This window comes from Eulemur rufifrons, chromosome 2 (genome assembly GCF_041146395.1).
Source record: "Eulemur rufifrons isolate Redbay chromosome 2, OSU_ERuf_1, whole genome shotgun sequence".
Taxonomy (NCBI): domain Eukaryota; kingdom Metazoa; phylum Chordata; class Mammalia; order Primates; family Lemuridae; genus Eulemur; species Eulemur rufifrons.
The window spans coordinates 122,186,204-122,211,342 of record NC_090984.1 but is presented as its reverse complement, the minus strand read 5'-3'; positions in this window follow the sequence as shown (position 1 = coordinate 122,211,342).

Genomic DNA, 25,139 nt, shown 5'->3' with positions numbered 1-25,139 from the left:
AAACCTCCACCGAGCACTTCAGTGAAGGGCAAGCGCCACGTCGTCATTGGCTGTTACAATTCCCATATGCAGGTGGGGAAACTGAGGCACGGGACACATAGCTGGCTTTCCCATGTCATGCGGCAGAGGGCTCAGGGTGCAGGGGACTCCCCCTCCCTGATTTCCCTGAGGCCGGGTGGGCAAGGTGCAGGGGGAGGTGGCAGGGGTCACTCTCCTCAGGGGCTCCAACACACCCCCTCCCCGGTTAATGCCAGAGTTCTTCGGAGTCCCCTCTGAGGCGTATCTGCGGCCACCAAGCCCAGGCCGTGTTCTACTCTCAACCTCCCCACCCCCATCGCCCCCTCAAGGGCCTTCTTGCTTCCTGCAGGGTGTTCAGACCTGATCTCCCCCTCCCCAGCCTGAGACCCATACAGGGTGACCAAGTTCCCACAGGACAAAGACGAAAGTCATCCCCTCAAGCTCGAAAGACCTGGCCCTCACCCACCTCTCTCCCTCCGGGCGGAGAACTAAATTGGGAAGGACGATTGTAGCAAACTGCCTTCTGCACATAGCAGCTGTGTGACTCCAGACGAATTGCCTAACGTCTCTGTGCCTCTTGGGTACCCATCTGTAAAGTGGGAAAATAATCCTGCCTGTCCACAGTAAGCCCCCCATGTACGGGGGGAACACTCCCTCTCTGCGATGCCCACCACCCTGGTTCTGCAGACCTGCACCTGGGTCCCACCGAATGTATGCTCTGTGGGGGGTGCCGCATCCTTTGGGGATCTGTCCTCACTGGGACGCCGTCCCTGCTGTCCTGAGGAGGTTAAGTGACTTGCTGAGGTCGCGCAGCACGTGAGCACTAAGCAAGCTGAGACCCCGAGTCTCAATTTGCCCGTAATCCCCAGCCACAGCTGCCGCAGGTGAGCAAACGAAAGACATTTTTATTATCATAAACAGAGGCAGAGCTGCCTTCCCGGCAAAAGGAAAGGTCTAGAACGAAGAATAAAATCACCATCGCTTAGTTTTTAAGATTCACTGAACCTTCCTACTTGCAGCAAAAACAGCTTACTTTCAAATTAGTCAACCAGTGTGTGAGTCATTCCTTTGCAAGTGCTTGTGCAGAGAATACTAATTCGCGCCACCCTGCGGATGGGTCCCTGCGGAGGCGCTCCCCAGGGACCCTTGCCTCCGGCAGTCAGCGCCCCCTTCCAGGATGCAGCCCCCACTCCGGCAGGCACAGGGGCTCATACCCGGGCCCCCCTTGCCAGCTCTCCAGCCTCAGCCTGCCCCCAGCAACAGGGCAGTCCACCCCCAAGCCAAAATGGCAGGGCCCTCGGTGGCCGAAGACGTCATGCCCAGGCTACAAGGAGGAGAGGGAGAGGCCAGAGCCGTGGCTTTGCCCCAGACTCTGGGGGCCACAGCCGGGAAGGGCGTGCTAGGGACTGAATCAGAGGAGGCCAGTGTTATCGGTGGGCGGCGCCTCCTCGCCCTCCCAAGCCCTGCAGAGGCACCGGGAAGCTGAACATTTACGCTTTCACTCACTCGCAGCCATTTATGTCCGTCCTTCCCTGTCCAGTGCTCTGACAACACCCCATTTAGGCTGGGTGGGGGTGGAAGGTAAGCAAGGAAGGCTTCCTGCAGGGGGCATGGAGGTAGCCAGGAAGTAGAGGGTGGGTTGGGGGGGACAGGGTCATCTGGGCAGAGGGAACAGCTGGTGCGAAGGCCTGAATGTATGGGCCTGTGGCGCCGTCAGCGCAGCCAGAGGGGCGCAGGTCGGCGGGGACAGCCGGGGACTGGGCCCAGGGCTGTGCACAGGGCAGCAGCGGGGCCAGGTGGAGGTCCGGACAGCCAGCCGCGGCTCAGAGCAAACAGGACAGGAGCACCAGAGCTTGGTAGCAGAGGGACCCGGGAGGCAGCAGGGTCCAAGCGAGCAGGACGTGGCCTCTACTAGGCCCGTGGCTGCAGGCACAGAGGCTACAGGAGGCCGAGGGCATGTTAACTGACAGTGCCGTGTGAACCAGAGAAAGAGGGCACATCTCCAGGGGGCCTCGCGGCTCCGGGCCTGGGGAGGGCCCAGTGGAGCCAGGGACACAGGGCCTAGGGAGGCCCTGGAGCTGGCCACGGAGGCAGCCACGGAAAACGGCCGTGCCACGCTCCCAGGGGGACCACCTGCCTGCTGCCTGCCTGAACGGGAAAGAGAGAGACCCTTCGTTCCTTACATTTGACAATGTACTCAGGCCTGTCTGCCACTGACAGATCCTAAATGACCACGTGTCCCGCCTGCTCCCCCCTCAGCATGCACAGTCCTCAAACACGCATCTGCAACTGCCACCTCGTCACGTCTCCACCCAGCTCTACCTGGACCCCAGGACCAGAAAGGGGCACCCCACCCTCCCTTCCGAGCATGGAGTTCGCAGGCCCGGGGAGGGCAGCAGTGGGGGAGGCCGATGCCATTAGCATGGGGGGCAGAGAGTAAGCGTGCCCAGTGGGTGCGAGCCCAGTGCCCCAGAGCCGCCCCCCAGCCCCTCCAGCTGGCCAGCTCTTTCCTGCTGAGGTCCCCTCCTCCTCACCCCCTCCTCCCTGCCCCAGACGAGTGGGAGGGGGCCGAGGTGGAAGAGACAGCCGGGTTTGGTCCCCTCGAGGCTCTGGAAGGGCCCAGGAGGGAGCAGAGGACACCTGACAGGGGTGGAAAATGTAAGCAAACCCCACAAGTCTGAGCACAGACTGGGTGCAGCTTTCTTGATTTTTTTACCTTTTAGAAAAAAGATAAGAGCATTAAGCATTAAAGCGGATTCTGACAAAAGGGCAGAAGCAGTCACCTGATCCCACGCCCCACCCGCCGCCCCCACTGTCGCGCGCTCCGCCGCCTACTCCACCCTTTGCCACCGCAGAATGTGTTCCCTGCCTTGTCACTTCGCCTGTTTCATTAGCAAACTCCCTGTCTGAGTTTCTTTGTTCAAGTGTGCACACACGCACAGGCACTCGCGGCCTCAGCCCTGATTTCCACTTCCGAGTGGTGAACCTGACAGATTCTAACCACAGAGTAATTAACCCAGGTAAAATCCCCCGGGGGAAAATCCTCCTGTGACAGGGTCAGCGTGGGCGGCGCTTTCACCAGGGGTGTGGGCGCTGCCCTGGTCTGATCTCCCTCGCGTCTGGAAGGTTCCGTGCTGCTTCTCCCGTCGGTTCAGTTATCCTGGCGTTGCTGGCGCGGAGGCCGCCGGCAGGTTTTCGGAGTCTAACCCCCATGGCATGGAACATCTTCATGCAAACGCCCTTTCCCTTTTTTTGGGTGGTTTTCTCGGGAGCACGTCTGCTTAAGTGAAGAGCATCGACACTTTCATGAGTCTCTGAGCGCATTTCCATATCGGTTTCCAAAGGGCTGTATCATTTCCAGTCTCCTAATGCACTTGTGACAATCTCATCACAGCACTGGGTTGTCATTAAAAATACATATTTTGCTAATTCTTTAGGTGCAAGATGATCTGACGTGAGTCTCAGTAATATCACTTCCCTGGAAAACTGGATAGCAGGGTTCTGCCTTGCTTTTCCCCTTTTCTCTGGAATAGTCTTTCCGTAGTTTACGCTGAGCCACGTGGACGTTCCCATAGTCTACCATTTCTGCCCTACCGAGATTGCGATTTCATGTGACTCAACCCAAAACTAAAGATGTAAGTAACAGGCCACAACAGGCTATTGAGAGAGCAAAGACCAAATGGTCATTTCTCCTTCCCCTCTGGCAAGAAATCCTGAGGTGACTTTTCAACATGACATTTAATTTTAGGAAATTAATTCCATCCTCCGACCTGCTTGTTCTTCTAAGGCCGGTGTCAGCCGAACCGCGAGACAGTCAGGTCTTGGCAGCGTCTGAAATTGCAGGGGCCACGGGGGCTGCATGGCGCTGGTGCATCCCATAATTGTCTGGTTTTCTCCAGCCCAGGCTGGACGGGTGGCTATCAGGAAGCACTGCCTCGCTGACCACCTGGGACCCTGTCCCCAAGATCCCTGCCTTCTGCAGTCTCTTCCCCAGGCCGGGCACGGCCAGCGCCCTCCCCAGAGCCCTGGGCTGGGAGCCAGGAGACTCGGGCTTCACCCCTCAGGGGGTCCTGCCGACAGGCGTGCGGCGTGGGAGGAAAGCTAGAAGGACAGAGACGTGCAGGCTTCCCACGAGAGCTGTCATACTATCTTGCCGCAGAGCACATTTCTTTGTGAACTATAATGATTTAATAAACTCTTAATCAGAGGCAAATCTTCATTTTTTTAAATTGTGGTAAGATACGCATAATATTTGCCATCTGAACCACGTTGAAGTGTGCAGTTTGGTGGCATTAAGTACATTCCCACTGGTGCACAAGCCTCGCCACCATCCGTCTCCAAACCGAAACTCTGCAACCTTCAACACTGATGCCCGTTCTCCCCTCCCAGCCCCAGCAAGCACCACGCTGCGTTCCGCCTCAGGGACTTCACCGGCTTTAGGTGCCACCCATGAACGGACTCATGCGGTAGGTATCTTTCTGTGACTGGCTTATTTCACGTAACCTAACGTCCTCCAGGTTCATCCACGTTGCAGCACATGCCAGGATTTCCTTCCTTTTCAGGGCTGAGTACTATTCCCTTGCATGGATATGCCACATCTTCTTCATCCATTCAGCTGTTGATGGGCACGTGGGCTGCTTCCACCTCTGGGCCGCTGTGAGTCACGCTGCTGGGAACATGTGCATGCACGCAAAGCATATTTTATGTCCTTTGGACTCTGCTGCTGTGATGTTGGGAGCAGACTCCAACTTCTCGTATACCCTGACCCCTCTCTTCAATGCCTGAGAGAGGTTTTCAGAGGAGAAACCGAGGCACAGTGGGCAGCGAGTGCAGAAAGGGAGGAGGTAGGCTCTGGCTCTCCCTTTCCTTCCCTCTGGTCCTGGAGCTTCTCTGAGGCCCAGCTGGGGGGAAGACACGAGTCATGGGAGGGGCCGGCCTCCACGCCTCACTGGAGGTCCCGGCGGCATCAGCCAGCTACAGATGTGCACAGGGCCGCCCTTCCACAGCCGGGCGGCGGGAGACCCTTTCATCAGGACGCGGGGGCCAGGCCCTCCAGGCCTGCTGGGGACACTGGGGCCCAGGCCCTCCTGGAGGCTGCGCCAGCCCCTCGGCTCCAGGCCTCCCTAGGGCATCGAGCCAGGGACACTGCCGAGACACGTAGGTGACTGACCACCCTCTGACTGCAGCACCTTTGGTCTGACTGGGACACGCACTCAGAGAAGGGCCAGACCCCAGCCCACCAGCCGGTGGGCCCCTAAATCAGGCTCCCAGGGAGGCTGCTTTTGCGCGTCTGGGGCCAGACACTGAGTCTCCATCTCACACCCCATCTGCTGCCCAGACTCCACCTGTGTAGGGACACCCTGCTGCCAGGCACCCCCAGAATCCCAAACCCAGCTCCTGCTACGCAGCTCCCCACTCCTGGGGTCAGCACTTACCAGTCTCCACATATCTGTCTCCCTCATCCCTTGCCTTCTAGAAAATTCCACCTCAACGACCTCCCTCCAACCCCCCCCTCCTCCAGCCCCCTCCCCTGCCTAACGCCCTGGGCCCACTCAGCCCCTCCTGTCCCCAGCGGTTCCTGGAGGCCTCCTCTGCTCTTCTGCATCCTTTGGGAGCACCTCCTGCCTCGCACTGGCTGTCCCCTGCATCTGGGCTGTCCTCGCTACCCTCTCAGAGCCAGGTGCACAGAAATGTCACTTCCTCTGAGGTCCCAGTCAGCCCATGACGTCACTGCGCTCACACGCCACTGCCCCAGGAGTCCAGGAGCCCTCTGGGATAAGACACATCAGTCACCTCTCTGTCCCTGATAGCAGGCGAGGAAGGGCTTTCGGGCAGAGGGAACAGCACACGCAAGGCCTGTGCTCAGCAGCAGGACAGCCCAGTGACGGCTGAGCAGACAGCACGGGGCGAGACCGTGGGGGCCAGTGGGGGCACAGTAGCGGTGCTGGGGCCATTTTGAGCCCCTCGTGGGGGGAGGAGAGCCTTATCCAGAGGGCCCCAGGGGACGTGGCCGGGTCTGAGCTTCAGGGAAGATCCCGAGCAGAGGCAGGAAGTGGCCTCGGGCCGAGATGGCCTGTGCCTGGCCTCAGCGCCTTCCGCTTTCCCACAAGGCTCCTGGCCAAGGTTGTTCAGGCCACTGTGCACTTTTTTATGAGGCTGGAGGTTTGTAAAAATTATTAGTTGGTGGAAACTCAAGGGCTGCTGGCCAGCCCTCTACGGCAGTGGCGGCAGCCTGCCCACAGGACACCCGCGTGGCCTCTGGTAGTGGCAGGGAGGGGGAGCAAAGGGCCCCTCAGTTCAGGGTGGTCGGCCTCTGCCTTCTGCGGTGGATGTTCTCTCTGCGGCTGCCAGAGGGGGGTGTAGCCTGCGCCCACGCAGTCCTCAGGACGTCCGTGTGGGGGCGTGGCTGCTTGGGGGCCTCCGGGTTGGGGAGCAGGCTGGTGGCAGTACGGAAAGGGGGCCACACCCAAACAGCACGGCCCTCACCAGGAAGGAGCTGCCCTGGGCTGCGGTCTCCCCGACACACATTCGAGTCCCAGGTCTGCTGCCATCCAGCCATGTGGCTTGGGACAATGGCAGGGAGACTCAGTGAACACCTGCTGGTCCCAGGCCCTGAGCTGAGCCCTTTCGTGGACCAAGTCACGCGTCAACAGCCCTAGCAGGGGGCACCATTCTCATCTCCTCACTAAGTCCGTTCCCCTCTGCGGGAGGGGGAGAGTGCGGTGCCCACTTCCTCGCGTGGTGTGAGGAAAGCACCGCGGCTCCTCGTGCACACTGGCGGCCCGGTGAGCGCCAGCCGCCTTTTCTGTACCGCAAACCCCCCTAGAGCTGGCCGGTTCCCCTCCGTGCTTGCTTGCCGGAGTTTGCTCAGCAGAAAGGAATGCGTAGGCCCGGATCGCTGGAAACACCCAGAGCCTGCAGAATGCGCTGGACGCGGTCAGCTGTGCAAGACCTTGGCCCCCAGGCCTCTGGGCGCAGTGGATCCCTGGAAGAGTTAGCAGGACGCAGGGCGAGGGCCCCTCCCGCTGCCGTTAATCAAGACTGTCTGAGGACCGCAGGGTGCTCACGCTTTACCTCTGGCTTAGCGGAGGGGTCCTCAGGAAGTGTGGCGGGAGGGGTGGAGCGAGAGGGGGTGGCTTCAGCCCTGCAGGCTACATGGAGGAGTGTGCTGAGCGGGCAGGGTGTTGGCAGAGGTCGGGAAGCCTTGTTCTCCCCACAGCCCTGCCGTCGATGTATAACTTCCAGCAGGGCCTTGCCCCTCGGGGCCTCAGTTTCCCCAAGGTGGATGTGTTGTCCCCCTGCTTCATCCACAGTGACCACTAGAAAGACCAATACCACTCTGCAAGACTCAACAGTGTGATGGATCCATCAGAAAAAAACAGCAATAGCCTGGGTTCAATTAACAAGAGCATGGTGTTCATGGCCAGGGAGGTGAGAGCTGGCTGCAGACTACAGCTGGGACTCTAACGCCCGGCTCTGGGAGAAGCTGACAGCTGGGTCCTGTTCAGAGGAGGGCACTGAGGTAGGTCTTGCAAGGAGCAGAGGGGAGAAGCCCTGAGACTTGGTCTGGGGGAGAGAGACCAGGAGGGTCACAGTTGTCACCTCAATTGCACTGGGGCCCAGGAACAGTCCGAGAAAGCCCTTTCCCAGCACTGAGAGCTCCTCCACAAAGAAATGGGCTCCCAGCTAGGTAGTGAGCTCTCTAGTCCTGGAGGTAAGCAAGTTGCTGGGTGGGCTTCTGGGATTCTGTGCATGCCCTAGCAGTCTGGGCCGCACCCTGAGGGGCTGGAGTGAGTGATCGGACCCTTCCGCCGCATGGTTCATGAGGCCTATAGTGTCCTCTTGGAGAAGGGCCCATCCCTGTTCCCAGCTGTGGGAGTGCCTGGTAGGCCTCACAGACACTTTGATGGGCCCAGCAGCTGCCTGCAAATGCCACATCTCTGGGAGCCAGGCTGAGAATGCCAGAGAGGGGGCTTCCCACGGTCTTTCAAAGCCTCTGAGCCCTCCTGCCCTTCCTGCTCCAGCTCAGCAGCTCCGGAGACCCAGAGCCACACACGCTCCCCAGAGTAGCCCTCAAGACCTCTCCCACTGGCCTCACTGCAGCATTTCTGCTTCAGCTTCCACGGACCCTGTGCCTTTGCACACAGGCCCACCCCTTCCACCACCCACAGAGTAGTCCTGGGCCCGTCAGCATGAGCCCTCAGCCCAGCCCTCTTCCCCTGCCATGGGGGACATAGGGGTATTCGTTCGCCTGGCTGTGGCTGCACCTGCAGGACCCCACAGAGGGGCCGGAAGACCCCATCCACCCAGAACGGTGCAACTCCCTACTTGGGGCCACACGGCAAGGCAGGGGCAGAGCAGACCAGAGCCCCGCTGGCCGGGGCCCCCACCCTGGCGTCCCTGCTCCCCCAGACCCCTCCCGCCCCTGCCCAGCTGTTGGGGCCTAATCCAGGCCTGTGGGAAGCGGCCGGGGCACAGAGGAGGACACGCAGTGGTGCCGCTGGGATGCCTCGATGCTGCAGATGCGGCTCTGGGCTGCTGCCTGGGGCGGATTTGACGGACTTGCTAAACTGCAATTCTCCGTGGTTTAGGGAGCTGGGCCTGGGCCAACGCGCGCATTATCCTCAACAGCTGCGGGCTGCCCCAGCCAAGGGGCGGAGGCCTGGCTGGGCAGGGGGCTCCAAGGCCAGCCCGACCTCCAAACCCTCCACCCTGAGGCCCAGTGACTTGGGTGGGGATGGTAACTTGTCCCAGAGGTGCTGTCCGGGGCCACAGGAGAGAGAGGGGCCCACAGATGCCAATACCAGGAAGGCACAACCAAGGAACGATTTTCATGCAGAAAATAAAGCTTCCCAGATTCTGCAGACAGAGGAGGAAGAGAGAGTACCGTGTGCTCACCCTGCTTGTCGGGGAGAGCACAGGGCCGGGGTGGGTGCTGGGATTTGAACCCAGTTCTCCCAGGTGGGGGCTGCACCCGTCACGCTCTGGGCTGGGCAGCTCAGAGGCCTCTTCTCTAGGCTGGACACAGGCATGACTTGACGTTCCCCGGGGGTCCCGGTTCCCCGAGGAACATGGGGGGCGCAGAGGGACCCTGCCAGAGGGCAGGTTTGAGCCAAGACTTTACCCCAGAGTGAAGCGGGGGCTATTCTGACGCTGGAGCCCCAGGTGGAGTTCTGTGCCTCAGACAATGAATTTCCACACACGTACACAGAGAGCAGCATCTCCGCTCTTGGCTGCCTCGTCTCCTGGAATAGCTGCTTTTTAATTACACGGAAAGGTCACCAGAAAAAAAAGAAAGAAATGAAAAGCCAGAGTCACTAGAAACTTCATCTCCATGCTAGAACTTTGCAACAAAGTGGAAGAGAGACTGTGGGAGTGCAGAGGCGGGGGCTCCGGCCAGGAGGGGCTGGGGTGCCAGGGCCTCGGTGTGCCCCCGGGGAGTGGGTTCACGGGCTATGGAGACTGAACACCCTCCTTCCGCGAGGCCACCGAGCGCTGCTGCAGCCCAGGCAGTGGGCGTGGTACGCGGACAGAGAGACAGCAGCCCTGGCCTGGCGCTTGTCGCCCGGTAGTGGCCCAGGGCTGGGGGCACGTAAGAACCTGTAAACCACACGGATTTTGCGTCTCGGTAGGGTGATCGCTGCAGGCCTGGGTGGGGGAGCTGTCTCCACCCCAGGAGGCTTCCTGAGGAAAGCAGCGCCGGGCTCCAAGGAGCAGTGGACAGTGACTGGGACAGTAGGTAGGCGTCATCCTCTGAAGAGTGGCCGGGGCGCCAGAGCTACGCCCAGAAGGAAAGCTAACTGCACTCTCCGCTGGCCGAGCCACCTGCAGCCCGTGCTCACCTCGGCCCTGCCTCCCGCCTGCGCAGTGGCTGTTCCCCCAGCCAGAGCGCCCTTCCAGGACAGGCCTCGCCCTGCCTTCCCAAGCCACAGAGGCCCACAGCGGGGAGGACCACAGAGAAGCCTCCTCGGGGACCCCCGATTCCTCGGAAGCCCCGAAGGCCACAGCGTGCCTCTTCCACTCGGGACGTGAGCTGGGGTGGGGCGGGCCAGGCCCCCGGGGGCCTCCGAGCCCCCAGCATCGATCGCGCGGCTCAGGGGCCCCGGCAGTGTGCTTGGCACGCAGGGTCGACCTCCCTCTCGCCGGGTTTGAGGGGACGAGTCAATAATGATTTTAAGCAAGTAAAATATTCTCCTTTCTCCCCCTAGAAGGGGAATTTGAAAATTGGATTTACTGGTCAAATTAACAAAATGTGCATTCTCCGTTCAGCCCCCCCCCCCCCGCCCCCCGGGACTAGTCACTTACTTAAAAATACATATTAAAAATACAATGAATCATCTCCATTATGTAAAACCAACAACAACGGCAGCGAACGTGTACTGCAGACTGTGGGGACCGCAGCTCCGCACCCGCGCATCTGCCTCTGGGGGGGCCACAGGGGGGCTAATTTTCTTCTTTGTGCGCATTTATTTCCCACTCATTTCACAGTGAACTGATTCCTTTTATGATCAGGGAAAAAGATAACATTTTTAATAAAAGAATAATGCATCCATATTACTAATCGCGGCTTGGAATTTTAAAACACACCCCCCTCGTGCCTCCCCATCCCCACTTCGCAAGTGGCAGGTCCCCGGCCGCCTGTCTCCAGGCAGACGCTGCTGCTCGCGGGCGGTGAAGCGTTTGGTCTCCTGCTCCGTTCACTTAACGTTAGCGATAGGCATCTTTCCACTAAGACTTCATAATTACGGTGGTTAAGGGCTGCGCATCTTCCTCCCGGCAGCCTGGATTCTCGCTTTAACTTTGGGGCTGGGGGGGTGAGCAGCCTGCAGAGCTATTAGGGGGGAGTGATTGATGGTTCACTCAGAGCCAGGCTAGCTCTGCACACCCCCGGGAGAGCGTGTCGGCCTTATTAATCCTGTGTACCTGTCTGGTCTGGGAAACGACTGTGTTGTGTCCCCAGAAAAACAACCCAGCGCTGGCCTTCCGGCTGGCCCTGCACCCCCAAACCCAGTTGAGGCATCTCAGGGCCCAGCCAGGGGTCTCAGCCAGGGGTCCCAGCCCGAGGGCTGCGTGCTTTTGTGCCTGTTTTGCTCCTGGGGTTCAAAGTCGGCTCAGGCTTGATCTTTTCCAGGTCTCAAGCTAGCTCCCGTGTTCTCCGCAGCAGGCACCGTGGGGCGTCTGTCCTCACTGCATCCCCCCGTGTCAGGGCCCGCCAGACCCCCTGTACGTGCGTATGTGGCCAGCACCTGCCTGCTCAACCTCTTGTGTGTCCCCTGACCACTCCCCTGCTGAACTGATGGCAGCTGTGCCTTAAGCAAGGGTCCCTCAGCCCTGGCACAGAGCTCCCCAAAGAGGAGAATTCAAGAGGACAAGGGGGCAGGCACGTGAGAGTTTCTCTCCTTTCCCCTAAATCTTACTCCTCCTTCCATTTTTTCCGCCTCAGAAAAGGGCCCCAGCATCCATCCTGTGGCCCAGCTGGGCCACCTCCTGCAACAGCCCCCATGCCAGCACAGGCAGGCCAGCAAGGGGCTGCAAGCATGGCCACCTCCGGACAGGCTGCAGTCCCCACCCCTCCTCCCCGGGACAGAACCAGCGGCCTCCCAGCTCCCCACCTGTGGCAGCATCCCGCCTCTGATCCCTTCCTGTCCCCACTGGAGAGCGTATTAAAACGTCAATCTGAATGTACTTAAAAATAAACAGCTTAACACTTTGCTCGGGATGAAGTCCAAGGCCCTGACCACATCCTACACTGCCCACCCTCCAGCCCTCCTTTCCTCCGTCTCCTTTCTGGCTCCATCGCAGGGTACAGACTCCCTGGTTCCTCCTGCTTGACAGGAAGGAAGGAAGGAAGGAAGGAGGGAAGGAGGGAAGGAAGGAAGGAAGGAGGGAGGAAAGAAGGGAAGGAAGAAAGGCAGGAGGGCAGGAGGGAAGATCAGCAGATAGGGATGCCATGCTAGAGATGACTTGTGCTGGCTCACAAGAATCCGTTGTTAAATTTTCAAGAGATTTTGTGAGCTGGTTGTTAAATATTTGCCAGCTTGAACCAGCCACGGTGGGAGTATTTCCACCAGGGAAATTGGCAAACACCACAAATCACGGCTTTTTATTCCCCAGAGAACCAGTTTACCAGCCTACCACCAACTGAACTCCCACTGTTGCCCACACTATCCCCAGATTCAACTAAGACTTATGGACTCGCAGAGTCGGAAAGAATCTTGGAGTCGTCTCCTCAGATGCTCATCTCGCTGATTCGCGCACCCTATTTAGCCATTCAACAGACACCGCCTGAGCACCTCCCCGAGCGACCCGCAGGGGTCACAGTCTGACGGGAACGCTGCCCGTGGCAAGGGAACGCGCTTTGATCCAGGGACGGCCGAGGTCAGGGTGGGGACTGGAGGAGAGAGTGGTCACCCTGCGTTACTTGCCGAGGACACACAGAAGACCCTGCGATGTTTTTAACATGACTCAAGTGATTTACACTTTCAGAATTCGTTCAGATCTCTTCTGTGAGCTGGTACATGCGCTTATAAATTAGGAATGATCTTGGAGGCAAGTTACAGCAAACTCAACGGGCTCTGGCTTAAATAAGACAGGCTTTTTTCCCTCGCTTAGCAAGACGCCCAGAGGTAGGCGGTTGCTGGGGTGGGTTCCACAGCCCCATGAAGCCATCGGGGACCCGCAGCTCTTCCTGTCTCCCCCCCTCCCAGCCCCCCGCCCCGTGGCTCGTGGCCTACAGGCCTTTGGTCACGAGAGGCCGCTGTGGGTCCCACCCCGAGTCTGTAGGAGGACGTGGCCCGGGCGGCACCAGCCCCCTGTCCCGCTATCAGGGGCCCAGCTGGCGCTTTCCCATGTGCTGGGCGCCCCCGGAGAGAGGCCGGGCTGCTTCACCTCTGAGCCCGGAGCCCACCGGGCAGACAGCTGGGCTGGGTGGGTTTGTGTGAGCTGGGCGAACGCGACAGCCATCCTCGGGGGCTGGCGGGCGGCCGGCGCGGGGCTGCCTCCCCACCTGAGGAGCCAGATAACGCCGTCCTCATCTATCTGCCACCTAACGAGCTTCTTCGTTTGGCTGCCCAAGCTGCTACCTGGCAGTTGGCCGGGCGCCTGCGGAGGCCCCATTAACCTTTTCAGTTCTTCCAAAGAGCACATTTGCCAAACACAAGGGATCTCAGCACCAGATGGGCCGGCTGGGCTGAGGCGGGAGCCTGCGGGGCCCTCCCTGCTGCAGCCAGGAAGCCACCGGCGCGGGGTCACGCAGCCCAGCGCTGAGCACGCGGCCACGGGCCCTCCCCGAGTCTCTGTATCCCGCCTGTAGAAGGGGCATGAGCATGATGACAGCCAGAATATTAATGTTTGGCAAGTCTTAATTGCCAACATCAGAATCCAGGCTCACGAATTTAATCAGAAGGGGGCTTAGAAGGGGGTATTCGAAGCCTGGTGGAATCTCAAGAAACCGAGCTAGATCCTACCCACGTGGGAGCAAAACCAGCTACGAGAGACACCCACACACAGGCCACTGGTCCCCTGAAGGAGACCCAGGGACAAGGATGGGAGCGCGGGCACACGGTTTATTTGGGAAGCGACTACAGAAAGTCAGGAGTGGCAAACAGACCGCAGGGCAGGCGCCAGCACAGGCAGCTTCAGCGAGCTGCTCGCCGGTTCCACAGCGGTGCTCTGGGGGCCGGGGGGCTCTGGACGCTGCAGGGGACGCTCCCCGGGCGCCTGCGGTCTACCGCTGCTTGCGTGCTGCTCCCAAGGGGCTGGAGGGTTAATTCTCTGGCACCTTGACCTGCCCCGTACACAGGAAAACCTCAGAGAGGCGTTATACACGATGCCAGGAGGAAGTCAGCATGGAGGGCAGGGAAGGATAAGTGTGTGGGGACACAGCAGCCCCCCAACTGCTCTAGGCACCCCTTCACTGGTGCCTCACCCCACTCAGCACCTGCGAGGCCAGAGGGAGACCCCCTGCCTCCATGCCCACCAGAAAGTTGTTTTCTGGCGTTGCCTATCTCTCCCTTCTCAATCTTGCTCCAAGGCATCTGCGGGGCTCGCCCAGGCCCACGTGGGACCTTAGCCACAGGACCCCGGGAAACCATGGCTTTAGCTTCCTAGGCTCAGTGCCACAGAGGGCGGAGGGTGCTTAGAGAGTGAGCAGAGCGGTGGCGTCTACTGCACCTACCCCAGGGCCTTTGCACGTTCCATTCCCTCACCCAAATGCTTCTCCCAACCTTTATGAGTCTGGGTAGGTCTTTGTCTTTGGGGCTCTGCTTGGATGTCAGCTCCTCAGAGAGCCTGTCATGTCCCTCTGTCTCATTTTACCTCTCTCTGGTCACCATCTAGTATTCGTCTGTTTTCATTTTCTCCAAAGTGATGAGCTTGTTTACATGTGTGTTCTCTGTCTTCCCTTCTAGGAAACAAGCTCTAGGACAGTTGGATCTTACCTGTCTTGTTCATCGAAGTGCACCCAGTACTGACAACCATGCCCGGCTTACCGTGGGGCCTCAAGAAACATTTGTTGAATGAATTGTTGATTAACCTGTCTCTTGGGCTGCTACAGACTTCCATGACAGTGCGCACTAAGGCTCTAGTAAAACGCCCAGAATGCAATCTTAGTAGGTGCTCTACAAAATGTCAACTCAGAAAAGGGTGATATTGGTGTCATTTTCTTATCCATGGCATCCACCATCACTCCATTTTCTGGGTAAGGTGATTGCAGCCCAGAGAGGGTCAGGAACTTGTAGGAGGTCACACAGCAAGCCCTGGCAGAAGAGGGATCAGGAACCCAGGTGCCTTCAACTGCAGCCCCTCCCTTTCTACTTTACCTGTGTTAGCTCTGGCCCTGAGAGTCAGTCTCAAGGTTTGAAATAATAGAGGGAAAAGTTACAGCTCTCTTATTCCTCTAGGAAAATTAATTCCACTGCCAGACATTTGTCCCCAAAGCTTCGGAATCTGGGGATCAAATCATGGCCCTGTCTTTGATGCTGTCGCACTTCAATGTTTCAAAGGCGGATTCTCAGGTAAAATATTGCCATCCCAGTGGCCCTGCGGGCAGCAGCGCCCCGAGTAATCTCGCTCAGCACAATACAAATGGGATACAATGTTGCCCATCCCGGTTTTAAATGAGAAAGTTAGAAAAACAAAATGCAGAGGTAGGAAGCGGTTCTGATTACAAGGAGCTAAAAGTAATTGCCTCCCGGCAGAAAGCCGGGTGCAGCTCCGCTATGTGGGGGGGCCGGCTCCCCACCCCCCATCCATCATCCTATTGCGCGGACTTTGAATATTAAGTAAAGTTTTATTTATGGTGCTTCTTGCAGGCTTATGACTCTCAAGCGAGGCAGGGGTAATAACAAACCCTCTCACACAAAAGTTAGGCTATAAAAAAATAATTAAGGGAAATTTTCCCCGCAGTACAGGCAGCTGAGAAGCCGAGTGCTTCTGCAAACAGACTCCGCCGTGGCCTCCATAATGAAAGCAAATTGCTCCTGGGCAGGAAGTGGCGGCACGAGAATGGAAAGCCCTGTCTCCTGGCCCCTTCCAGCCACCCCTGGGAGATGGGTCCTGCGGGAGGGCGCGGGGCGGCACCTCTGAAAAGAGGCCCACCCTCGGTCCTGCCTGCACCCACCCCCAGGACTGCCAGGAAGCGGCAGAGACGTATTACTTTTTTTGCGGAAAGTGAAAGGCGCACTCGTAACAGATGGCAATAGAACTGCGGGCTGTTCGTCGGGGAGTGTCAGCCTGTTCAGTCGGCCCCCATTTGCCAGGTGGGGAAACTGAGTCTGGAGTAAGTAAGAGGGCTCATCCAAGCAGCCCAAGGGCGAGATCAGGAGCCGGGCACAGGGGGAGCCCCAGGGAGGCAGGTTTCGGCTAAGGACAGAAGGCTGGTGTTCTAGGACCGCCCGGGGGCGGGGGGCCAGTCAGAGCTCTGCCACCCTCCCTGGAAGAGAGTCACGTTCTGCATTTGTGGGGGGCGCCCCTCCCAGCACAGTAACCACCACCACGCTAGGGCCCCTGCTCTGCGCCAGGCACCGGGCTGAGTGTTTGGCCCACATTGGTACGACTAATCCCCACAATGACCCTCCCGGTCACCGCTGTCCCCATGCTGCAGATGAGGCTGCAGTATGTGCAGAGGCTGGAGCTCCCTGGGCTCTGAGCAAAGGGCAGTGGCCTCGATGGGCCACCAGTCATCGTTCTCCACGTGCCCGAGTTAACCTCAGAAACAGGTTGCCGAACAGAAGCACGACGCACTTTTCACCCTACTCCCCGCTTCCCTGCTGGATCTTGTCTTGTGCCCTCAGCCGGCGCTCTGTGTGGGCACTCATTCTAGAAACTGTATTTAACAAATGACATTGAACATCTATTTCTATGTTTGGGGCACATGAATTCTAGCAATAAATATTTACCAGTGGACAGCCCTATGCTTGGCAAGGGGGACACCACAGGAACAAGACAGACACAGGACGCTACGAAAAATGGCAGTGGGAGTGGGGTGTGGAACAGTGTCACAGGCAGAGGGAACAGCATATGCAAAGATCCTGAGGCTGGAAGGAGTACTTCCCCCAATTCTTTTGTCACTCTATATCCGCCAGTGTTGAACATTCTGTTTTTGCAGGAGTGTGAGTGTGTGTGTGTATGAGAGAGAGGGAGTGAGGAAGGAGCATTTGCATATTCATACGTCCAACTGATATTTGAGTTGGGCGCTGTCCTGGGAAGAGGACGCGGCAGTGAAAGCAGAACTGCTCCCAGCTCTCCTGAACCTCAGCTCCCGTGGGGCTTCGAAGTCCTTAGTGGGCGTCCAAGAAGAGCCCTGATTCCCAGAGCTCCAGGGCTGTGGGTCCGGCCTTCCTCCTTGCCCCGACGTGCAATGCCCTCTGTCTGGAATGCCCTTTCACACCTTGTCCACCCCTCAGGACCCAAATCCAGTGTCACCTCCTCTGAGAAGCCTTCCATCAATCACCCTGGCTGCAGCCCTTGCCCTCCTCTGTTCATGCGTGGGGCCACTCCATCTGGGTAACATACGGTCAGATGACCTCCTCCCCCACGACTGTGGGGCTTAAGGCAGAACGAGGAGGACGAAGGTTGCCACAGAGGCCAGCTCCTGCCAGGGCCAGGAGTATCTGTCAGCGCCCCAGGCACGCCCAGGTGTGTACGGGCCCCAACAGCAGCACCGCGCAGGGACCTGGCAGCCCTTAATTAACTGTCTCTGGGGACGGGGTACACAGGGGGAGGAGGACCCAGCAGGACACGGCCCCGCCCATGTCTTGCTTTGCCTCAAGGACCTGCTGCTAGAAAGATGCTCTTCTGCATGAGACTGCAGCCAGCTGGGACCTCCCTAAAGAAAAGCCATTAGAACAGACGCAGCACGGAGGCCGCAGCACGGAGGCCGCAGCGCGGCCCGCGCAGGCCATGACGTATGGCTGGTTTGTGAGGCAGACTGAGATTCCAGGAACGGTGTGGAGGGGACGCCTGTGCAGAATGACAAGCAGGCTAACTCTGGCCATCCTGTCATCGATAACCAGGCTACTGCCTCCCTCCGCACCCCAGGCCCACGCAAAGCACCGGGGCACAGCCAGAAAGCCCCCTCCTCACTCAGCCGCTATGGACCCCCCACCCGCCTGGCTCCTGCTGTGCCCCAGAACCAGGAAGGGGCTTGGGTGCTGTCCCTGCAGGGCCCCCACCTGTAAGACCAGCCCTGAGGAAGCTGGCCTGGGCACAGAGAGCCGGGGTGGGGGTGGAGGGTCAGGACGAAGAATCCTTGTTCGTGCAGGTCACCCGCATGCAAAGGCAGCTTTCTGGAAAAGCTCTCAGCCTGCGGTGGGTGGCACCCACCCAGAATCCTCAGGTAGAGGCCCTAGAGCACCAAACTCCCCCAGCTCCCTGCCCGCGTTTTGCCCAGAAGGACAGAGCGCCTAGGTTCCCGCTGGGGCAGCTGGCAGGCTGGACCCGCGGCCAAGGATTCCGACAGCGCCCAGGGCCCCCCACCTCCCTCCCGTTGAGGCTGTGTCTTGGAGATCTGAGGGAAGGTCTGCGTCCCAGGCCAGGAGGTGAGAGGCAGGATAGGAGCCCCTGCCCACCCCCAACCCCAGGCAGCTCGGTCCCCATCTGGAGTGGCTGCCTCCAGGGTGGAGCAGGGACGCGCTGGGGTGTCTCTGGGGTGGCTGGTCTGCACTGCGTGAGACAACTCCCCTCCCGCTGATGGCGGAACACAAACCCCAGGTCCCCCAAGATCAGGGTCACCTGGGGATGGGGTGTCACGACTCTGGGTGTCAGGAGACCCAGCAGCCTGATCAAGCGGACCCCAGGGTGCCCAGGTCAGCTCCGCTGCACCCAGGCTGGCCCGAGCCAGGGGAAGGCCTCGCCGTGCCCAGGTGTGTGTGGGGTTTCCAGGCGCTCTAGCCCAGCTGAGGCTGCCGGGTGGCCGTGCGCCAGGAGGCCATCCCACCCTCGCCATGTTTGTTGGGTGCACTGTCCCCTCAATGGCATCAGACACAGGGTCAGGCCCCTTCCTCCCAGGGCAAGAACACGGGTGTGCATGCGTGTGCACACGCAAGGGTGTATGATACAAGAGCATTTGTACCCGTGTGTGTACATGTGAGAGTATGTGATTTGAGTGTGTATACACTTACGTGTACATGCGAGGGTGCATGATACAAGTGTGTGCACATTTATGTGTACACATGTGAGGGTGTATGATACGAGTATGTGCATACATTTATGTGTACACATGCAATGATAGAGTATGTGTACATGTATGTGTACATGCAAGGGTGTATGATATGAGTGTGTGTATACATTTATGTGTACATGCAAGGGTGTGTGCTATGAGTATGTGTACATGTGTGCACATGTGAGAGTGTATGGCATGAGTGCGTGCACATGTGTGTACGACACGGCTGTGTGTATGCGTGCGCACACGTGTGTGAGGCTGTTGGAGCATGAGGTTGCTTGCAGTCCATGATGCGCTGCTGCAGGTACAGCAGGGTCTCTTGCAAAGCTGGTGGTCACGTGGGGCCTAATTCCCACAGTCGCTCCATGCCCGGCCCTCACCCTGCTCCTGGTCTGCCCTGGCCCGTCTCCCTCCCGCCTTTGCGTGGATCTCTCTGCCGTGCTGAGCAGGGATCTCAGCACACCTCGCCTGGGAGCAGCCGCGTTGGGGGACAGAGACTAAGGCCCCTTCTCCCACCCCCAACACAGCCAGCCTCCGAGCGAGCCCTCAGACCACGCCTCCTGGCCCAGGCCCACTGCACTTGAGTGGTGTCCCAGGTGGGGACACAACTGGCCGGTGGTCAGGCCATGGGAAGATCCGGTCACGGCTGCCTGGGGTCCTGCAGGCCAAGCAGCCCCTTCCGTGAGAGCCCAGCTGCCTGGCACTGCCGCAGGGAGAGTTTTTGTGAGATGAGACCAGGCATCGGGGTTTAGGGGAAAGCGAGGGCTAATCCCCGTGTCCGCCCAGCCAGGGAACATTTGATCCGCTGGCGAGCAGCGTGGGTGTGCTTCCGCTCGCCGCCCGCGGGCCTCGGCGCTCCATCTGTGCCCGTGGCTAATGGATGGGCCTCGAGAGGCCTGGAGAATCCGCTCCCCGGGCCCAGTTGCCTCCTGAAACGTGAGTGGGTGACAGAGCACATCTCGGGCACAGTGCCCGCCCACCCCTTCTTAACAGCCATGTGGAAGTCTGTGTCCAGCCCAGATGCTGCCCAGGGAGGCTCCCTGCCCCCACGGGGCCCAGCTCCTCCTCGTGCCTCCAGCCTGGGTCTCCCTCCTGCGGCGAAAGGCTGAGTCTGGTGACTTCAACCCTTCCTGCTTTAAAGCGTAAGTCCCTGACCATGCTCCCTCACACACGCCCCACAGAACAGATCGAAGTGGCCCAGGACGTCTGGGCCGCCGACCTTGGTGGGTCACCCCACTTCTCCGAGCCTCAGTTTCCTCATCTGAGAAACAGATGACACCTTCCTCCTAGTAGAGATGAAGTCTGGTGTCTTGCAGGCTTGACTCTCTCTCGGCCTCCCCAGGCTCACGTTCCTCTCTGCAAAGTGGAGAGACTCCAACCCTGCTCGCCTCCCTGGACAGCAGTGTACAGGTCAGACCTGCTCGGGCAGGCAGCCAGAGAGAGCGGCTGTGAGCCGGGGAGAGGCAGGGCCAGGAGGGGAATGCTGAAGGTCGGGGACCACCATGGGCATTCCCCTCTGCAGTCAACTCTCAAAGATGCCAGAAGTGGGCTTGGGAGGTGTGAGGGCAACCTGAGCACCTTCCATGAGCCCCATTCCCCTCACCATCCCCTCAAACTTCTCAAGACTCAGCTGTTGTCATGGTCTCTACTTACTGCCACAAATTTTTCCCTGTGTTTCATGAGGAGGAGAGGCTCAAACCAAGGCCCAACCCAAGGAGAGGCCCGGTCTCATATATCCAAAGCCAGAATGATGATGGGGGCCACTCTGACCTTAAACTCTTTTTCTCTTTCATCAGTAATGTAAGGAGAGCACCAGCCTGTCTGACCCTAGAATCCATCACTCTGCAATGCCAGCCTGGATGGCTACTGCCCTTCACCCTCAAAGCCAAGGCTGTTGAGATAACAGGACCAACTGAAAGAAAAGGAAAGCACAGGCCTCTCTGCAGCAGGATGTCAGGCGGCATTCTGGTCCCTGGATGGGGATCTATGGGGGCGGGGGGAGTGTCCCTTGGCACTTTCCTGCACAGTGGGACTCCCTGGCCAGGACAGCCTGAGGCCCCAGGTGAAAGCAGTGGAAGGGCTGGGGACTAGAGCAGCAGGGGCTCAGCCAGGCTGGTTGTCGTGCACGTTCCTCCTTCCACCTGCTCTGCCCATCTTGAGGCAACCGAGCCCTCGGGTCACTAAAGCACTACTATTTACCATCATTTCTTAAACGAGTGGTCCACACCATGGCCCCCAGTCCTCCCTGGCAGCAGAATCAACTGGGTAGTTTATCTTAAACACTGAGGCAAGGTCCCTCCTGCTGCTCCTGAACTTGAGCTTCCAGGGCTGGGGCGGGGGGGATGGGAAGTTTTGTAAGTTTCCCAGATGGTTCTTCCACAGCCAGTGAGAAGACCCACGAGTCTATACTCTGCCAGAAACACCTGGAAAACGGTAACCGGGAAAGCACAACGTTAGATTCAGAGGGCCCTGGGCAAGCCCTGGCTGCCCCGGGAACTTCCCTGCCAGGTGACTTTAGGTAAGTCACCTCTCTGGGCCTCCAAGAGCCAGCCCAGTAGCACCCTCCTCTGGGATGGAACTGTGGGTCTTTCTCCTGCCTTCCCCTGTCCCTCACTCCTTTGCACCAACACTGTCACCAAGGCTCTCAGCACTCTGAGTGCTGCTTTCCATGGAGCGTGAGCCACCAACGGCCACTGCCACCAACTCTTGCCTCATCTGCGCCAGATCTGTTTACTGCCTTGTTAAATTCTCACAGCAACCATCTATCATTATGCCCACTTTCCTGGTCGGTAAACTGAGCCTTACAGAGTGTAACCCTGGCAGAGCCGCAACTCAGCTCCCAGACTCCAAAGTGGGTCAGGTTAGACCATGTTACCTCCTTGAGGGCAAGAGCCCTTCATTTCATCTCCCTGCCTCCCTCCCTGCCTCCCACAAACAGTTGTTCAACGTCCCCCGTGCCAGGCATTGTCCTGGATGCCAGGGCTGAGAAGACAAATGGACGCAGCCTGCCAGGGGAGACAGATGCTGAAGCACGTGCTCGCGGGGCAGCGGCGAGAGCTGGAACAGAAGTGAGCGCAGGATGCCATTCAGAACACAGGAAGCAGGGGGAGGACGTTGCCTCGGGAGGGGCAGAGCAGAAAGGCTTTGTTTTCCTGTGGCCCGGCACACAGCAGGAGCCACTGAAAGCCCAGAGGCCAGCGCGGTGCTCCCGCCTGTCCCTTGCCCATCTCGGGTTGTCGAAACCCCACAACCACACGACTGCACAGGCCTCACATCTGTTTATGCGCTCGCTGGAATCCGTGCTGACAGTATATTTGTTTAATTTCCAGCAAGAGGGGAAGATTTGTCAGGGTCAGGGATACGCCTTGCATAAAACATTCTGATTAAACTCTGTTGGCCAGAGAATCACTTTCCCCATCATACTTAGAGACGTCTAGTTGTTTCCTAATTGGGGCCGCTGCCTTGCCAGCGCGTTCACCACTTACAGTCCATTCCCTACCAGATGTTGCTGGGTGTCAATTCCTCCCCAGAAGAGAGCCCAGGGTGTCCCGGGAGAGGTGCTAACTGGCACAGGTCACAGGAGGTCGCTGTGCGCTCTGCTGGAGGAGAGCCAGTGTCCTACCGGGAGGCCGGGAAGAGGACGCCCTTGTCCACGGTGGCTGAGCGGGAGTTATTATAAAACGTGGGCCTGGCAGAGTGTCTCAACTCCGTCAGCCGTCTGGTAGGTGTGGAGGCCCTGCCAGCGCGGCCGGAGACGCTGGGGCAAGTGAACCGGCCTGCTGAGGGCTGAGACACCCTTGGCCTTGAAGGACGAGGCCAGCAGAGGGGCCCCGCTGGGAGTGAGTTAGCAGGAGGCCTCGCTCAGCCCTGGAGGGGACAGAGAGGCCGCAGGCAGGCACAGTAAAGAGCCCCCTGCCTCCCGAGAGGGCTCCGGGAGAGGACAGACTTTGCCTGTGTCCCGAGTGGAATGGGGCAGGGGGGGCTCAGAGTTGCAAGAAGGGAGAACGGAGCGCCCCCACTTTCTCCACACCTACACTTTACACGGTTAGTTGTCCTTCTACGTAAGGGTCACTATGCCCATTTTCTAAGTGTGGAAAGTGAGGCTCGCAGATGTCACGGCCAGAAAGCAGGGACACCGGGATCCGGACGCAGATGCACACACGGAAACCGCAGGGCGGCGGGCGGGGGGCGCCCGCCAGACGCCCCCGGTGCGTGGCCGCCCGCGGGAGTGCGCGAGAGGCGGGGGCCTTTCCGCAGTCCCCCTCCCGGGCTCGTGGCAGACATGGCCAGCCAGCCACAGCAGTCCTCCTCACCCAACCAGACACTGCCTCGGCGTCCGCCTCTGCCCGGCCTCCAAGCAGCCGGGGCCGGCTGGCCGGAGGGAGCGCTCTGCCGCCCAGGCCGGTCCTTTGCCGTTAAGCGCCCAGAGCGCGGAGCAGCACCCGCAGTACCGGGGCCACGCGGGGCCATCGGGCACCTGAACAGCACGCTGGACTTCAGAACGTGGCACAACACAAGAGAACGTAAAATATCTCATTGACACAGTACATGCTGATTGCATGTCAGAATGATAATTAATTTCACCTTTTTTTTTTTTTTTTTTTTTTACTTTTAAAAACTGCGGCTCACGTTCCCGTTGGACGGCGCCGGTCTGGAGCTCAGGCTGCTGTGAACAGCGCCCCTGGCGGCCGAGGCGGGTAAACGCAGCTCATTAGGGGCCGGTTTCAGCAGCGGACCCAGAGCGGGTTACACGGCGGCTCCGCACCTCGGTTTCCTCATCTGTGAAATGGGATAATAACAGTTTCTGTCTCAGGGATTGTAATTGAGGAATAGATGAATTAATCCCTGCAAAGTATGGGAAGCATGGCACCGTAGTCGGTGCTAAACAAGTATATACTCCGGTATATAAGCAGGAAGACAGCAGCTTCCTGTGGTGTTCTCCTGAAAAGGCCCCGCCAGCCCAAAGCCTGTGTCTCACTGACAAGCTTCCCCACCGCTCCTCATTTGGGTTCCTATCTGCCAGGCCCAGAGCTCTCGACCCCTGAGCCCCCATTCTAAACTCTGGCATCCTCAGAGCCCCCCAGTCTCTTTCTGCTGCCTGACCCTGTCCCCATAGCGTGGTTGCTGACACTGTTGCCTCCAGGGTAGCAGCTTAATTCAGTCCTACTTCCCAACGAGCCCTAAGATTCATTAAAGATAATAGTAGCTGTGCCTTCTCTGATCCAAAGCGAGAGTGGCTCGTTTTGAAGTTTCTGCAAAACTTAGAAAATACAGGAAAATTACAAAAGGAAGGGGGGAGAGTCTTGTAATTCCATCACTGGTTCATATCTTCCCAGGTCCCGTTCTAGAGCAGTGCTATCCAATAAAAATATAAAATGAGCCACATGGTAATTTTAAGTTTTCTAGCGGCCATGTTTTAAAAAGTGAAACAACCAGGTGAGATTAATTTTAACAACGTATTTTATTTAACCAAATGTATTCAAAAATATTGTCATCTTAACATGTAATCAACGTAAAAATATTAACGAGATAGTTTACGCTCTTCTTTGTGCAATGTCTTTGAAATCCAGTATGTTGCGCTCATCACATGTCAATGGCTACGTGGGGACAGCGGGGTCCAGGCTGCTCTGTCAAGCACACAGGCACGCGTGGGTCTGACGGCGTTGGCTGCCGTGGCTGCAGAGCTTGGGACCCGCGGGCCCACACTTGCCCCTGAAACCCCTCCTTCCTCGGGGCGGGCTGCTCCGTGCACCCCTCGTACACCTGCCCAAGAGCTCCCTGCACTCGTTCATGAGGAAAAGGCAAGGGCTCAGCAGCTCCGGGGCTCGCAGTGGAGGACCAGGCCTCCACGAGCCCTGCAACATTAAGAGACAGAGAGTCCTCTGAACTCCTGGACTGTCCTCATTAGCGCTGCTGCTCCTACCGTTTTCCACACTTGAAGTTTCCTCAGATTTCGTACTCCAGGCAGAAGCTCCAAGACGCCTCGTACTTCAGGCTTGACATGCTGCCAACTTGGGCTCCGCGCAATGGGCTCCCCGTACTTTCTGAACTGCGTGTCTCCCGAGATGAAAGACTGTAAAAGAAGATAAAAATAGTCCCAAGGAGAGGGACTGCTTCAGCTGGCCCAGTTTGCAGAGTCCCTGTTTCATCTCTGATGTGAATAATTCATCCCTTCTAAAACGCTGCTGTTAAGTTAGAAGTGACATTATTGCATTTTTTTTTTGATGAGGCACTTTTAAAAAAATCATAAACACCAGCACATGAAGAGGAGGGCCCGAAGAGCATCATTTAGGGCCGTGTGCTCGTGCGGGAAGCAGCACCGTGATCCATCATGCTCAGCTTGTTCCCTGAGCCCACATATCAAAGCTGCCTTTGGTCTCCTCCCCTGCTCAGACTGGAGCGTACGACCTCGTTTCTTTTGAAGAGTGCGTAGAGGTGGCCCTGGGCAAGGAGACAGCCT